This window comes from Rhyacophila brunnea, unplaced genomic scaffold (assembly GCF_057557595.1).
Source record: "Rhyacophila brunnea isolate RB1 unplaced genomic scaffold, BYU_Rbru_1.0 scaffold_3, whole genome shotgun sequence".
Taxonomy (NCBI): domain Eukaryota; kingdom Metazoa; phylum Arthropoda; class Insecta; order Trichoptera; family Rhyacophilidae; genus Rhyacophila; species Rhyacophila brunnea.
Window position 1 is genome coordinate 549,579 of NW_028232965.1, and position 15,926 is coordinate 565,504.

General features: G+C 33.8%; 1 protein-coding gene across 1 annotated transcript in view; it reads left to right on the plus strand.

Moving 5' to 3' along the window:
- stan (Protocadherin-like wing polarity protein stan) overlaps nucleotides 1–15,926 on the plus strand; it is a 194,141-nt gene that overhangs the window by 139,931 nt on the left and 38,284 nt on the right. The gene's annotated exons all lie outside the window — the stretch shown is intronic.

Here is a 15,926-nt window from a genome sequence, read left to right on the forward strand (position 1 = left end):
TGAAACTTTTAAGAGTAAATTCCGTGAAATATACAAAAAATTCGCATGCGGCGCTAACGATCTATCTGTGTGTAAGTATGTTTAAATTAATAACGAAATAATGTACATAGTAGAAGTTCATAAAATACTTAAAATTTCAGGCTAAAAATAATATAGGGTGAAATTTTGAGTCTACTTAAGGTTGGCGCATTGCCTAGGTATGTCTAGTTTGATTCCACGATTTGAGAAACTGCGTTGAGCGGACACACCCATCCAACTAATTCATATTTTGGATAACATGAATAGATCTTAAGACATAAAGGGTGCCGTCAGACGAAACAGTTTGAAAACCACAGGTCTACATCAATGGTATATTCTGCACCGCTACCTATAAAATAGTATGTTTTTAATATCAATACTATCGACCGAAGGTACTTGATGAAATTTGAATTTAAATTCTAATGGATTTACTTTTGTAGATACGAGTACTATTCCATTTGAGTCGTTCTTGATGCAAAATAAATGTGTTTTATGGGCGATCGTTACGCGACTTTGTGATTTGATTATTCTTCGTTGACAATATTTTAATGTCTGCATATTTTCGCGCCGATAGAATTCCAATTAGCTTCGCAGGCATCGCCATCGCCATCGCATCGCGACATACTCGGCGCGGCGATGTTGATGCACTCTTCTGAGGTCGACGCCATCTTCGTCCTCGTCTTGCCTCAACCGCTGCGCTGCGATACCGACATCGACACCAACATCGACACGAACGTCGACACCGACACCTACCATTAACTTCACAATATCAATAAATCACACCAATACCTACATATATAGAAAGCTTTAATTTATTTAATCGAATTGGTCAATTGTGAAATTTATTATAGTATGTATATAATAATACGTTTTTTTAAGTCTACTCATTCTAGACAAACTAAACTAAATTAGACCTTCTATACTATTGTACGACAACAAAATATATTTCACTGATCACTCTTTCGGTTCCCTTTTCAAGTCTTGCGTTCAGGGAGAGCTTTTCGTATCTCTGCGTCCTGTAGCACAGTACAATACTATATATTATTTTTAACATTAGTATTTTTAAAATACCATTTAAATATCATATCTTATTCTGCACTATATTTCGTGATTAGGCATATATATAATATTGACACAATATGACGTTGAAAACATACATGTTGAAAGTACATATCATACGTTATAAAAAGGAACCTAGAGTCCATATTTTCCAATGTAATCGATTATTTTCTCATTTTTTTACTATAAGTACTGCTAAGCAATGTTCCCTATAAGGTAAGGTGTACGCGTGTACGTGCGCACACCTACTAAAATATGTCCGCACACATGTTTTCATCCCCCGCACAGTCCTCACACAAAAATATTGTAAAAGAAAGTTTCCTTTGCCAGACTTTAGTTTTGCTCGAATGCACGAAACTATCGCACGTACAACGTCTGCTGAATGCAGACTATTCTAACTCACATTTGAAATATAGAAATATGAAAGAGTTTTTTGAAACAGCCTACTTCCGCTATTTATTATTTATATGGACAACTGTATGCACCATTTTTTTCATCAATAATCCTACTAAAATATGATGCATCCATTTATACATAAAGATAATAAATAATTTCAGTAAGTTGTTTCAAAAAACTCTCAAAAATTTCAAATGTACGTTAGAATAGTTCTGCATTCAGCTGACGACAATTCTTCGACTCATTTCTCGGAAGGCGAAGGTCAAGTGCGACTAACGCGAGCAGGCAAGCGATTTTTTTTAGTATTTAATATATTTTATCAACGAATACTTTTTTTCTTTATTTCCTATTTCTAAAACTAGTTTTTCCTAAACGTTGATTGAAAAAAATATATTTTTAAATGTCATTTGATTAAGAAAATCTATAAAATTACAATCATTGAATGTCACTACAGCGTGGAATATTAATTTACTGAAACTCACTCATTGAAAACTATAATTAACCATGCTATGCAGGTCATTTCCTTATAACCACATATTATATACATTTCATAATCAGACAAAACAAAATAAACGCTTAAAAAATACCAATCAATATTATCAACTTTCTATTTCGTATAGTTACGCTTAGTCAAAACTTGGACATGTATAATTAATAATTATCACAAAATAACGACGTAGTCAATGGAGAATACATTTTTTATTTGGTAATAAATTAAATCGACAACCGCATGAGTCTCCGTTAAATGTTGACTTGTCGCCGTAAACTTGTAATTCATGTCGGAGTAAAAAATGGTGCGCGTGGGAGTTAAATCAAAGACATGCATTAATATTACTATTACAAGTCCAACTATTCTGACCTTCAATCATGGCGACACGGTCATCGTTTGCATAATATTTACATCTAATGTCGTTAGTTTCACCCGCCAGCATGTGCTTATTATGTTATGTAGGCAGTAAAAGTGAAACAATTGGACATACGAGTAATATTAATACTATCGACCGAAGGTACTTGATGTAATTTGAATTTAAATTCTAATGGATTTATATATTGGATTTCAGTGTTTATTTGCCTTTTGGTCAGTGTCCACAGTGCCTGAAGATGCCGAAAGGCGAAACCCGGGTCGCAAAAAACGACTCAAATGGAATAGTACAAAACTTAAATCTATTAGAATTGTATATAATTCTTTATATGACTATCGTATGTATTGGTAGGTAATGCACCAAATAAATACTTTATTAAAATTTCTTAGGATTAATCGAAAACTATTCTTCACTTCAACAGTGTTCACTGTCAATATTATTTTTCGTGGACAAACATATAAATTAAATTAAAGAAAACAAACCCACACGTTTAAATACTCGTATGATCCAGACCCATTCGAACCTGGGACCCACGGCGTGATAGTCCAACGCTTAAGCCGCGCGGCCACCGTGGGCGTCAATTTGCTATTTATGTCTTGCTAACTAATTGTATCATTGTAACTGTTGTAATTGTAACTGTGACTATCTATTTTTGCTTTCGGGTTCACAATTTGGGGTGCGAGATGACATTTCTGGGGGTACAATAAGGAAATCCATTGGTTGTCACGGGTATAAGCTTTGACTTAAATCGCTTTTCTGAACTGCAGTAAAAAATCTTGAGTTTTATTTTTTGGATGAGCGTCAAGACCTTCACAAGAATTTTCCCAAATGCTGGCCCACCTGGTTTTCCTAAAATAGACTTCGAATATTCTCAGAAATATTGATAAATTTATATTAGAATCATGAATTACCTTTAAATTGATTCTTTTTCTCATGTTGTGAACGTCCTGAATTTGTTATATCCACAATGTTTTGTTTTCTTAAATAAATAAATAATAAATGTACAATGTACCCGAGATAGTATACAGTCGCGATACAAAATGATTACCCATGAACTGGCTCGACTATTATTTTTATTCCACTAAGTATATACTTTATACATAGAATAAACTAATAAAATGCTACAATCCCGGTGAATCGAAAAACTGATTCTGCAAAAATACGTATCAACAAAAATCGAAGACCCAAGAGAGATGGGAGGAGATAGACTATGCCTTCATCCAGCAGTGAATCGATCCCAACTGATGATGTTTATGACGTAATAATTACGAGATAAAAGAACTTTTTTATATACCACGGTTTTTAAATTTTCTGTTGAATTATATAAACTTGACAATTCTATGTATCAATAAAAACTTTTTATTGTACTCGTACTTGATAGAAATACTGAATAAATATAGAATACTGAAATGTCATTTTGACATTTCATATTGATTTCCATAGTAACGCACGTATATATTAATAATTTAGTTTCTATGACCCCCTTAGCAACCAACAATAATAACTTTCCATACAAAACAGAATTAACTGAAAATGAATTCAATTCTGCTTAAAATGGCTAAAAGTGTTAAAAGAATGCATTGTCGTCGTGTTCTGATATATTCTAAAAGTTTCAAATGTCTAGCCAGTCGGGAAGTTAGTTAAAAATATTCAATCGTCCAATACAAATCTTGGACAAACAAGAAAAAATTTGTACTGGACAAACAAGAATACGAGCTAATAAAAACGTGGTAAAATAAGTAAATTTAAGGTATCGTGAAGAAATGAAGAATTTTAAAAATAAATATCCTAATTGAACAGTATAATAGTATGCGGATATAAAATATTACAAGTTTTTTCAACGCGTTTATCGACTTATGTAAATGGTAAAACATGATGTATATTTTAAAGACTTAGGTGTTGCAATCTTGCAAAAAATCTAGTCGTCAATTTTTTTGACATGGTTTTTCGCGCGCGAAATTGTTACGTTATTCAAACAGCGTGCTGCTCACTGACAAAAAATGACAACAATTTTTTCGCCAACGGCGACGTATCGGAATGAAGAATAATTATTTATCTGTTTTGTTTCAGTGGAAGATTTATAATATTTTTCTCATAGCGATTTGCCATTATCATCTGAAATGTGGGGCATTCATCACAGTGTCTTCACCTCAATTCAATTGTTTCGATTGAAACTCGGCTCGTTTACCCACTTTTCTTTTTTCTCAAGTGCAAACTGGAGGAAACAAAGTATTTGTCATTGAAATAAAGCGTGTGTTTTTAAGGTGCTGTAATGTATGTCGAACAAATTGAATTCATCGTCAACTATTATTCTCTAAATTAATACAAGTAGTATTAATTTATTATGGTTACAGTTTCTTTAATTTATTTTGTATTAACGGCCCACATGCTCAGCGTTGGTCAAAATTGAGCTTTTATGCTATTTTCAGAGCATAACCCTGGACATTCTTTAATCGTTGTAGATAATCTCTATATATATAAAAATCTCGTGTCACGATGTTTGTGGTCGAACTCCTCCGAAATGGCTCGACCGATTTTTATGAATTTTTTAATGTATATTTGTTAGGTATGAGAATAGGTCAACAAGTATATTTCATACCGCTAGGTGATTAGGGTATCTCTATCCAGAAAATTTTTTCTATTATTTTTTTTTATTATTTTGCATCAAAAATTACCTATGACCCCAAATTTTCACCCTCCTACCCCCACTTTCCCATTTTTTAATCGTGATTTTATTATTTTTGTATGAACAAATTTAACCGTCGTTCGTATTTCAAACAGAACGAAATTAATTATGTTGTTAAATGACAGATGGCGCTACGTCCGAGAAGAATTCAAGAGAAGCGTCGCGTCATTTTGACATTTCATTCGGCATATCACAACGCATTGCGTGCAAAATTTTGTACGATTTATTTAATTTTATCTATTTTTATGTGCGTGTATTACAGTGCACAATGCCATCAAGACGCAAGGGGGGCCATTTGGGCCGTCGAACGAATAAAGCAACAAACATGCGAAATAGTAAAGCAGAAAGAACAGACGAACAAATCCAACAAGATAACAAAAATGTGCGTGTAAGCATGTCGCAATTGCGTGCATCCCAATCACAAGAGGCACGAGCTGAACGAAATCAACAACGACAATTGGAACGGAGCCAAGCGCGCCGGTTCGTAGTTAACACACGCAGAGCAAATGACCGACAACACCAACAAGTCCATCGAACATTTACATCCGCTTCGTTCCTTCGTCTCGCATTCGAGTACGAGCCAGATATTGAATATTCCGCTCATCCGAAAGTGCTGATTGGTGCTATGGACCAAGAATGTCCCCATTGTCATGCGCTCAAATTCAAACATGAGTCAGCCGGGATGTGTTGCGCATCAGGAAAAGTGCAACTACCAGAAATTGAGATACCACCAGAACCATTGAACGGCTTGCTCATCGGCACGGTTCCAGATTCAAACCTGTTCCTGAAGTCCATTCGCACATTCAATTCATGCTTCCAAAAGACTTCGTTCGGAGCAACAGAAATAGTTCACAATACTGCGGCAAATGGTCAACAATTCCATTCTACGTTCAAAATCAAAGGCCAAGTATACCACAAAGTAGGCTCATTGCTGCCAATGCCAAACGAACCACATAATTTTTTTACAAATCTACTCCATGGGCGGTGAGGACATCAATCATGTGGATGCACGTTGCGGCTACAATAGCCTCAATTCGCCTAATGTCAGGCGCATCGTCGGCGAACTGGACGCCCTGTTGAATGAGCACAATGAATTATTGAAAGCACACATGCACGAATTGCAAAGTGACAATCACGCTATTGTCATCAATCCTGATAAAATACCAGCTGGAGAGCACGTGCGTCGATTCAACATTGCTGGAATCATGGTTGGCGACCGCACATCGACGCGAGAAATCGTGATTCGAAGAAGAAACAATAATCTGGAGTTCATCGCTGACACACACCGTTCATACGACGCTCTCCAATATCCGCTAATTTTCTGGAAGGGACAAGACGGATATTGCATAAACATTAAACAACGAGATCCTGTCACAGGTAATTCATTCATTATGAACATCATTACTCATTTTGAATTGAGAAAATGAATGGTTGATGTTTTTTTTGTTTTTATCGGCGGTCATCGTCTACAGCGCTCTATTCCTCTTTCTGTCATATATCCCATCCCCACACACTTACGATACATTCGTTATTTTTTATTTAACAACCAAAATATTCACTAGAAATAATTTATATGGCAGAACAACGTTTGCCAGGTCAGCTAGTCTATTTATATCATTTTGAAGCCTTATTATCATTTATATTTATTTTAAACATTTCATGACTGCATAAAGTATTTTTATTACATAAAATAGTATTCTTTTAAACCTCTCGCTCTAATGTTTTAGAATATAGTCATATTTCGGTACATCCATGTGCAGTGGTGTTAAGATTTTTTAGATTTATTAATTTTTAAACGCATTTACAAAATCATTAGTAAAATTAATGCTAACATTATTATAGTGACATATTTACGATAAAAAATATATTTCATAATCTTTTTGATCCGAAATTTGACAAGAATTAGGCATTTTATTATTCAAAAATGGGCACGATTAACACATTTGAAGATAATTCTAAAGATACTGATTATAAGCTATGTCTTTGACAACTTTGACCATTCAAATGTGATGAACATCATACGAATAATGATTGCTTTATAATAATTATTGACCTAAGAATAAGGTAGTATTTTTTTGAAATACGACATTTCTATTGGCATTTCCCAGTAGTTAAGCTACAACATACGGCCGTAGCAATTAATTGACAAACCATAAATGAAGTAGGGAGTAAGATCATGATAACGCGCGTGTTTGAACATGTACCGTTTAAAAAATATATAGGATCAATTTGTCAGACACTTTGTTTATCGATATACTATAATAATTCAATACTCGATGTCAGCAGGTATCTACACTCATCTCCATATTTAAAAATTAGTTGAATTAATTTAAATTGTCAATAACAAATTGGAAATTAAATAAAAATCCGTTGTATTTGGATATCTACAGTATGGAGTAATATGATTGTTTGCCAATACATTATAATATAATACTAGTAGGTACTTATATATGTTACACCGAATGCGTGATATTGCGTATTACACGAAATCGGCAATTTATCTGCCGAGTGCGTGAATTTGGCAGGGTATGGAATTCTTAAACTGTCAACATGACAGTAGAAAAAGTAAATTTAATACGGATAGTTGTATTAGTTATAATTGGACATAATATAATATTATTATTATTAGGTTATGTTAGGTTAGGTTAGGTTTTTTAATTCTGAATTCAACTGAATGTCCATTTTGAGGTTAGCTAACAAGTGTCAACAAACTATCAAACCATACTATCACAAACAAACAATCGACTATTGCCTGAGACCCAAAAGCACGAATCAAAACGCGAAAATACATTTTAATAAAATTATTATATTATAGTTCTAGATTTTTTTTGGGCATAGTAAATGGATATGAACGTGATTGAAGTTATTGATTGGTATATTTTTATATAATCAATGACGTTTGACACATTTGGTTAGTTTGATTAGTTGCAAAAAACACCACCGGAGCGCGACCATCTATTTTGACCAATGCATGAGCATTTGACACATTTGGTTTAGTTGCAAAAAACACCACCGTAGCGCTACTATCTAATTTGCCCAATGCATGAACTAGGCAGAAAAATTACTGCCGGCAGATATTTAGCCTAATTCATGAATAAGGTAACGGGCTTGCATTTTTCATGAAATGGGCAAATATTTTCCGATTTTATGTTATACGAAATTTCACACATTCGGCGTAACATGTCGCACCCCCAGTAAGATACTGTCGTAAGTCTGAAATCGGCGTTTTTGAGTTATGGATGTGGTTGGATTCGTATTTTTTTTTGCTATTTTAATAAAATATTGTCGTATCTCAAACTCAAATATTGTCAGAGAGAAAGCACTTAATACAGTACATTACTTTCCGAAAACTGTTAAATCGATAATAAAATAGTGTTGTAACTAAGTTACGACAGTATTTTACAAGAAGCTTTCTAAAAAACTAAAACAATATTTTTCAAAAAAATACTGTTGTAACTCTGTTACTTCAGGAAGATCTTGAGATACAGCGTAATTTTCTCACTAGTTGCATGGATATTATTGTTCCAAAGTATTCAAACAAAAAAACTGGAACCACCAGAGGCAACAATGTTTGTTATCAACTTCAATTAAATGGAAGTCAAATACAAGAAGTATGCAAAAAATACTTTATCAACACATTTGGGGTGAGTGAAAAGTACTGCTCCATTGCGTGGAAAACAAGGGATCTCCTTTCCGGAACGCCAATTCCAGAACAAAGAGGTCACCATGGCAATCACAAAAAAATTGACGATGATTTAAAAAATGATATAAGAGCTCACATTAAGTCTCTCCTAGTGATCGAGTAACATTATTTGCGTGCACAGACGTCTAGATTGTATTTAGACGGTAAATTAACAATTGTTGAAATGTATCGGTTATACAAAAAACAACAAGCTGACAGCAATATGCCATTTGGAAAAGAACACTATTATAATACGCATCCATATTTAATGACGAATTTAATATTGGCTTCTTTAAGCCTAAAAAAGATTTGTGCGTTGAATGCGACCTATACAATAATTCTTCTCCAGAAGAAAAAGAACAACTTCAAGTAAAGTATGAGACACATCAACCTGGAAAAAAAGAGGCAAGGGATGAAAAGACCAAAGACGTAGCAGAGTCCCGAACTAATGGCCAAAATAGCATCATTAACGTAGCTGTATATGATTTGCAGGCTGTTTTACCGCTTCCTTGCGGAAATGTGTCAACTTTCTATTATAAACGAAAGTTGGCAATGTACAATCTTACAGTCTATAATATCACTGAAAATATTGTAAACTGATACATGTGGGATGAGAGTCAAGCTGCATGAGGATCCAATGAAATTGGTAGCTGTGTACTCGATTACATTGCATGTGAAAAATATCACCACATTGAGCATTTTATTTTTTACAGTGAGGTAGAATAAAAATAAATACATTGCTGCAATGTATTTAAATGCCATCAGGAATTCACAAACAAATAAAACGATCTCTCATAAGTTTTTGGTCACCGGGCATATCCAAAATGAAGGCGATTTATTGTCCCTTCTACAATTGAGCAGCAGAAGACTAGGGCTCTAAAAAGCGGACCAATACTTGTGCCCAGCCAAATGATTAGCATTGTACAAACAAGTAAGAAAACAGGACAATCATACATTGTTAAACCCATGACGACAAATAATTTTCACAACATGAAAAAACTAGCAGATGAAATCGGTAAAAATTACAACACGGATGAAAATGGAGAAAAAATTTTGTAGCAGAAGATTAAAGTTATAAAAGTAGACAGAGACTATCCATACAATATTTTTTTTAAAACCAGTTATCATGAAGAATGTAGGAAATTGATATTCATCAACGGCAAATAGGTAAACCGTTACCAATGGATGGTCTCAATTTATCCAAAGCATATTATCAAGAGCGGCCAAAAATAACGACAATTAAAAAGAAGGATTTGCTTTCTCTCTGCACTGCTAAACATCGTAAATTATATTATGATTTTTTTGCTTCTCTTTCAAGTGATGTTTAAAAATTACAAATCGTACCTAGAATTTTTATTTGCCCATTAAATAAAATAATTACGTATTTTTTTGTTGTTTTGAACTAATAATTGTATTTTTCTTGTTTTTTTCAATAAATCTTTAAAGATTGTACCATAACTTAATATTTTGAAAACATTTATTTACAGCGCCCAACAAATTAGTTGAAATTATTAGAGTGATGGTAGGGAAATTTACATAGAAAGTATTGAGTTGATTCAAATTTTACCATGAAATTTTCAAATATCCTAATAAAATACTGTCGTAACTCAGAAATATTCAAATATCTTTATTTGTATATGTTTTAGAGAAAAACGATGAATACAGTTGAAAATAGATCATGTTTTTCCATAAAAATGAGTAATAATTTTTACATTTAGACTTTTCCTGTATTTACAAAGAATATTTGAAACTTCAAATGGCTCTCCTGCAAAATGCCATTTTTTGGATTACTACAGTATTTTACTGGGGGTGCGATGTATACTGACCTCGCTCGCTCGCTTAGCCTTGTTTGTAATAGGTACATTTTATTTTTTCACTCATCCTGAGATCCAGGACATTCATTTATTAAGCAATCGAACACCGAAATATGTTAGTGGTTTTCGCATAAATTCAAGTAGGTAAAACACGGAATTATATTATATATAAATTTAATTAATATGTTACTCAACAAGCAAAAATTAAAAAAAAATACTTTGTGAATAATCAAATGTAACAACATCTAGTAATGTGGTAGTTATTTTAGATGTAGATTGTTCCGGGATGGTAGGTATATAGCCAACAACAGCTATCTCAATCTCAAATATCGTAGAATTAACCAAAAAAGTTTTGTTTCTACACCGTTAACATAGTAGTAAACCTTGAGTTTACACATAAAATGAATTATAATTGAAATGTATTTAGAAAATGAATACTATCGACTGAACGTAATTGATGGAATTAGAATTGAAAATCTATTTATACATCTTTAGTAAGTATAGGTACTTTTGTAGGATTTAAATATATATTTTATTATAAGTACTTGGTAGGTACTTTTTTATAAATCAAGTCAACCGAGTGCCGGTATTTAATATTAATTTGTGGTATCATTTTACAGCGATTATAAGCTACTTTGAATTCATGTTCCGTAAAAAGTTGATTGATTGTAGATGTAGATTAAGCGAATGCAATCATTATTATGTGGTCTACATTTTGACTGTCAATAATATTATGTTGAAAGATAGTAATACTCCATAAAGTTTTGTCCGCCGGTTAACTGCTGCGTTATAATTACAAACTATTAACCGCGGACCGCGAAAATATGATGACATGGTCTGCCGAGCGCGAGGAAAATCGTTTGTTATAACTTCAACGCTTTTTTTATTGAACACACAGACAATACAAATTATTTGATTACCTCAGTAGCACGATTAGCATGTAAATTGGAATTATTATCATATTTGGGGCGAAACTCGCGAATTATCATAATAAAATACGGGTTTAATTGTTTATATGTCGTATATCGTCGTTATGGTGTTTATTCGCAATTTTAAAACCCGGTAATTACTTTGTTAAAATAGGCATGGCATGGCGATGTGTCAAGATTCCAGTTGTATAATTTACCTTTTTAAGTAAACTTTTTGCAACCATTTATAATAATTTGATAGATATTAATTTAAGTTATAATAATTAAGTACCTACCTATTTTTAGCCAATTGGTATATCTATATAGAACATACTGAACCTATATAGTTGGTACGTAGTAGGTATCAGGCAAAGTTGAATAATTAATAGTGAAAATTGATCTACTCCACCCTACAGAATTCTGTTATAACGAGGCCAAATGTTATAAATTTATAATGGAACATGCCAAAAAGATATACCAGTGTGTGATGAGTCTTATCTACTATATTGTAGTTTTTTAACAGCAGGACGTTACTGCTTTAAGCTTTACGTTAGGCTAGTATTACTTTACATATACAATATACATAGTAATATTATATAGTTTAGTAGGGGTCACCAGCTGGTTTTTTAATAATAAGTAAGTACCTATGTTTACGAACCGAGTAATGGGTACATTTTTTAGAAATTAAACTTCCATAATTGTATTTTAGATAACATTTAATTTTAGGAATAAACGTTATTTATTATATTTTTTACGTTTGGTCGTATGAGTACAATTTTTAGAAAGCTAAAGACCAGCAATACAGACTGCGCCGTATGCAACTTTTCAATATATTATAGATATAACATATAAGAATATACCATCGAATCTAAAATATATATTGTTCCTATAATTTTGGTCGGTTGTAAATCAGATTTCTCTTACTTATATATTTTCAAATATTTTCCAAGAAAGAGAAAATCAATACATGGTATCATTAGTTTTTAGTCTCAGTGATACAACTTGCGTTGACTGACTGGGAGACTTACACACAAACAATGATGATAAAACACAATAGGTATATAATTATCATCAAGTATTGTAGTAATATCGGTGCATTTCGAACGTTTTCATTTTACGACGCCAAAGATACTTTAGCAGCAGAAGCAGAACATACTAAATTTGAGAATTTTCTTAGCCTTTCTGAACTGTTAATCAACAATTTTCCCTCCCAAATCTGATCCGAGACCAACCTTAGTTGTTTTGATCTGCCAATTGAAAAAAAAATCCTTCTGGATCTATCTGATCGGAAACTTTTTTCGTAGTTTCTGAGCTGTCAATCGAGTGTCCATTATCAAAGTAAAAAAAAACTCTGTCCGGAGCATCTACACGCAGCATGTTTTATGTATTACTTTTTCGTTTTCCAAGTTTTAATTTTCACAGAAGATAATGTACACACGGATTTCGAAATAAAGGACGCATTTAATGTAGAGTTTGAAGTGAAAATATATCTAAAGAATGCACAGCTAATAAAGGACAGTCTTTTTTAGTTCAACTAACAGGATCAATCACATAAGAACACAATATGATTAGTATTTGATATAAAATAAAATAATAATTGATGGTCTCAATAACAGCCAAACAGAGAAATCATAATTAAAATAGTACATCTTCGAAAATACAGTGGAAGAACTATTGAAAATTGATAAAAAGAGGAAAACAGATAGTACAAGTACAGTATGTAATTAAAAAAATACAGTAGTCCAGTTATCAAAATAAAGAACGAATGGTCATCGTAGCGATAAAAAAGAGCAGTTTATATTGTCTGAAGAAAATAGCTACCGAAGTATATGAATCTATCATTGTGATCAACTCATTTTTTTTTTCGAAAAGCTGTGGTGCCCTGAGAGTTGCTCGCGGCGCACATATTCTTTATTATCTGGTCTGTGTTTATACCAAACATGGAATCTCGGGGCCCTTTGAGAAAATACTTGCCGGCTACCCGAGATTGTAAAGGTCATTCAGACCCCCTGCACGGAATTCTAAAATTTTAGCTTACTATTTTCCTATTTCTTATCTTGTAATTTTCCGGCGGTTCAGTTTTTTTTAATATTGACCAAGTCTAGTCCTACAAAAATCACTCTTGCGTGATGTTCTATATTTTGATTGTTTTCATCTTTGTATATTAATATTTTTGCAGTCTTTTTCCAATTATCCTATCTTTTATCCGAACAGTTTTTATGAAATATATTAATTTGCCTGTCACTTTGTTTACATCGTATCTGGCAATAGATGAGTTATTATAAACGAGAATTTACGAATACTAAATTATATACGTGTAATAATGTAACATTATATACATAAACTGTGCATCTTTATTTTCTCAGTGACTTTTTTGATTACTTTGAATTTACCCACAGTAAAAAAAATATATTTAGGTAATTAATTAAATTTTTGACAGACTCGTCGGTTTCTTAGAATTTCTTTAAGGTTTTACCATATGAAGTGGATTGAGGTTGGTACTTTAAAATTTAATAAATTTTAAAGAAGAAAGATAGTCACTTTTCTTATGGTAATCGCAAACTCGATTTATCTAAGATGAAAAAAAAATCAGCAGTCCATTTTAAAATAATAGTTTATGCTTTGTAATGTGGACTGTATGTATGAAGAATATTACGTGTATTAGTATTATGTTTTGTAGGTTCACGTATGTGTGCTTTGTACTTTCACTTGGCGACCTCTTTCGATGAGATGAGCGAGTGACGTCACAGAAAAAGTGCCCACACGAGCGGCCGGTCGCGGAGAAATATGTTTTTAATCCGAGCTTTTTTCTACTCCATGGATATTTATTTTGGAAAGCTCGGATTATATTCACACCGTTTTTGTGCTGCCGGCGAAATTCTTTTGTTGGTTTGTGATTAACGCCATCGAATTTATCTTCGGACAATGGTCGCCCGCCGAGGATTAATTTCGTATTATCTTTTATAGAAAAACTAGGGGCGAAAAATATTATAGTGTCACCTTTGTTAAGTATCATTTCATAGACACGTAACCTACACACGGTGATCGGCGCTTAGACATACATACATACTAGTCATATCCTACCTATTGTAGACGATATTGTAGAGATGTATATGTAGACATCATTTTCAATAAAAACGTAATTATTAACTAGCCTATTTTATTTTTGTATATATCAGAAGCGGCTACAGTACTATGGATCATATACAGGTCGTCAGGGAAATCATAGAGCGGTACCAGGAATACAAACTGCCACTGTATCTTGGTTTTATAGACTATAAAAAGGCGTTTGATTCCATCAAAAAATTCTCAATTATAGACGCCCTTAGCAACCAAGGAATTTCCAGATGCTACATAAACATATTGAACAGTATACACAGTGATGCCTCAGCATGCGTGAAACTCCACAAACGGTCGTGTAAATTCTCCATTATCAAAGGTGTCCGGCAAGGTGATACCGTTTCACCTAAACTATTCACCGCTACTCTTGAGGACTTATTTAGGAAACTTGATTGGGAGGAAAAAGGTGTTCCAATTAATCGGGAGCACCTCAGTCACCTGCGCTTTGCAGATGATATTGTTATACTAACAATACCCGAAAGACCTCCAAGGTAGAATGCAAGAACTCGCGGGTGTCAGTCAAACGGTCGGCCTAAAGATAAATGTCTCAAAGACAAAAGTGATGAGGGACTGTTTTTCGGACCCTGCGATTATCTGTATTAATGGCACCCAACTCGAGCAAGTCAGCAGCTACGTCTATCTCGGACAGCAGGTGCCCATAGACGGAAGCATGCACAATGAAATCATGCACGATCAGACGTCTGAATAGTATCCTCAAGAGTGACCTACCATTATGTCTTCAGCGTAGGGTGTTCAACCAATGTGTGCTACCCGTGCTCACGAATGGCTGCGAGACGTAGACCCTCAACACGAGAGATGTCCAAAGGCTAAGATTCGCACAGCGAGGCATGGAGAGGTGTATGTTGGGCATCACGCGAATAGACAGTAAGAGAAACGAATAGGTTAGGAAGCAGACAGGAGTACGCGACGTAATAGACGTTGCCGAACAGCTGAAATGGAGATGGGCGGGGCACATTGCTCGCCGAAAGGATGGCCGCTGGACAAATGCCTTCATCCAGTAGTACCCAAGGGGCACGAAACGGCCGCAGGGTCGCCCTAAAAGCCGCTCGATTGACGACCTGGTAAAGTTCGGCGAAAATACGTGGCAGCGAATGACACAGGACCGAGAGAGTTGGAAGAAGCTTGGGGAGGTCTTCATCCAGCAGTGGATTTACCCCGGCTGATGATGATGATATATAAAAAAATGTACCTTATAAACATAAACCATTAATTAGACACAATTTCTATGTAAAAAAAATCAATTTAAAGTTACTAACCAGTTAATGTGTATGTATAATACACTTGCTTCAAGGTTTCTTTGATATTGTGATATTGTCATATATTTTCTTTGAAAAACTATGTCATGATTTTAAAAAGCCT